The sequence below is a fragment of the Carassius carassius genome, chromosome 36 (genome assembly GCF_963082965.1).
Source record: "Carassius carassius chromosome 36, fCarCar2.1, whole genome shotgun sequence".
Taxonomy (NCBI): domain Eukaryota; kingdom Metazoa; phylum Chordata; class Actinopteri; order Cypriniformes; family Cyprinidae; genus Carassius; species Carassius carassius.
Window position 1 is genome coordinate 30146558 of NC_081790.1, and position 2834 is coordinate 30149391.

Genomic DNA, 2834 nt, shown 5'->3' on the forward strand with positions numbered 1-2834 from the left:
TTACTTAATAATCAATCGTTAAACTAACGGTTTAATTTAAACTAAGTGTTTAATTTCATCATTCAAAAAAAATAAAATGGATGTGACGATTTTGAATGCATTTGGTGGAGCCAGAGGAGCTGCAATGCCGTCAGTCAGAGCAAGATGTACCAGTCAGGTAAGAAATTTTAAAGTTTTCCTTGTATTAAATCAAAGTCTTTAATTTCTCTTAAAGTTTCTGTTTTGGGGTGCTTTTGTTTTGCATTCTAGTATTGTGTAATCGGATTTATTGTGCCGTTAATAGATGATTTTGAGCAGATGGGAGAAGTGAAAGCGCACGACTCTCTGTAACGTATTGAATTTAGTATATATATACTAGAGCTGAAAAAATTAGTTGATATTATCGACAATGTGGACAATAAAACAAATTGTCGGCAAATGTTTTTGTTGAGTTATGGTTTGATCTCGAATCTACCTAATGTGAGAGCCTGCAATAATGCTGTTTGACCAGTGTGGCACTGTAGCGCAAGACTGTATTACAGCTCTCCTGATTCAGTTCAAAAGAAGAAGACAATGCTTCAGTTATCCTGAGAAACTGAGGCTGCTGAGCGGCGTTTGGATGAATATGTAAATAAATGTAAATAATTTACAATACAATCATTACAAAGCAACTTTACAGAAAATTACATTTCTACAATATTTAGTAGTAGCTTATAAGTGGTGACTGTCAGTTTATGTGCATATGACAGGATTTTTCAGACAAATTAATGCAAGACGTAGTCAGCCAGACGATGAACATTATTAACAGCAATTATTATATGATGCAGTCACACTTGTAGCAGTATTTGTTAGTTCTGTTTGTTGATTCAGGGTCAGCATCATCTGGGGTCCTCTGAGGGTCAGCATCATCTCTTCTCAGGTGTTCTGGATCCAGACTGGAGCTTGTGTAAATCCTAGTTACCACGGGATGAAGATCCAAGCAGAAACAGAGAAACAAACAGAGACATCATTAGCATAGCTGCTGATCCAACAGAGTAAAATTAGTTTAACCCAAGCTAATGAATAAAAATACTCATTTGATCAGATGCAACTGCAGTCACAATTTAAGAGATACATTATTCGAATGCTTGGAGAAAGAGATGTGTTTTTAATCTAAATTTAAACAGAGAGAGTGTGTCTGAACCCCGAACATTATCAGGAAGGCTATTCCAGAGTTTGGGAGCCAAATGTGAGAAAGCTCTACCTTCTTTAGTGGTTATTACCATATTACCAGATGTAAAATTAAGTTCTCCTTTGGTAATAAGCAGCCAATGAGGTAAGTTTGTCATTTATATTGTATGTGATTAATGTGAATTGTGTTGCTGTGTGTGAAAAGTGATATACAAAGACTGCAGTTTGCTGTTAAAGTGAATTTAAATCTGTTTGGAAAGTTTACAAATACAATATTTATTTATTTGATTTATGTATTTTTATATTCTTTATTGTAACTTTATTTTTGTATATTTAGTTCTCACGGCATTTTGAGTTGGATGGTTATCCTCATGGTGAACCAGTCAATAAATCGCCTGTCATCAGAGAATCCTTGTGCTCGTGAAATTACTGGGGGGAGCTACAGAATAGATGGACTCTTATTTAACCTTCAAATTAACAACTAATCCTAGAGATTTACATACTTTTGTTGCTCACAGATATGTAATATTGAATTACTTTCCTGAATAAATATGACAAAATATATATTTTCATCTGATTTGTTTGATTGGGTTCTCTTTGTCAGCTTTCAGCACTTGCATAAAAATCTGATGATTTTTTGGGGTTAGATTTTTGCAGAAATATAGACATTCCTCTCGTATTGAACAGGATTACTATTGGCAAGATGGTACATCAGTAGGGCAAAAATAACCTTTCTCACAACATTACCGCTCACTTCCTTGTCCTGTAAGAGAACATTGTTAGTAGGGTATTAGTAGGGACATTATGTGAGTCCAAACAAAATAGTGGAACGATCATCTCATTCATCGGGTTAGGAAGAACAGAATCAGGCTGATCAGTGTGCACCACTTGACACAAACCAACACCAACCTGACCCCCAAGCTAGAAGCAATTCAACAGGTCAATCACAGTTAGTTTCTTTCATCGTCACATTTGAAACTCCAATGTTTAGTTGATCCCGATAAGCGCTCGTTGTCACAGTTGAAAACACGATGGCTTTCTTCTTTCGTGAGGGGATTTGGAGTCAAGGCATCTTAAAAGTTAAAAGAACGTAACACACGTGGCTCCCGGGAAATCCAGTAGAATTCAACCAATCTGATGACAACTTCAAAACTACTGAAGTGTTTCCATTTTTGTGTCCCATATGCATCAGACGCTTAGCCAACGGTCCATGGGTGTTATCTGAGGCTGAGACACGTTTCTTATATACCTAAAATTAGCAAGATTATATTTAGTTATTTGCAATACTTTCTTCACTTGTTTTTGAAGATATTTAACATAAGAGACTACCTGAATGATTTCTCCAGACAAATACATTTTGGGATCACAGTCGGTTACAGAGTCCCCTCAGTTTATAAACTGTACTCACGAATTCATAAACTGTTCCCTCTGTTTAATAAATCTTGCCCACGAATTTCCAATCCGTGCGCTCAGATTTGGTAAACCGTACCCCCGGTTTTTGAATCCGTACCCACGAATTCATAATCTGTGCGCACCCTTTCGCAATCCGTTCCCACGGATTTGTAAACTGACACGCATCTGTGCCTCCGCCCCCACCGGCAGATTTATTTCTGTTTATTAAACATTATTTTTCATAGTAGGCTATCCAATGAGACCGCAATCAGCATTCACAAAATAGTCTTCTT

At 36.6% G+C, this 2834-nt stretch overlaps 1 long non-coding RNA gene across 1 annotated transcript; it reads left to right on the forward strand.

The window, feature by feature from the left end:
- The first annotated feature begins 1242 nt into the window (after window positions 1-1242).
- LOC132116829 (uncharacterized) lies at window positions 1243-1558 on the forward strand. Its single transcript, XR_009425706.1, has 2 exons — window positions 1243-1294; window positions 1487-1558. It is a non-coding gene; the product is annotated as an uncharacterized LOC132116829 (long non-coding RNA).
- Window positions 1559-2834: the final 1276 nt, after the last annotated feature.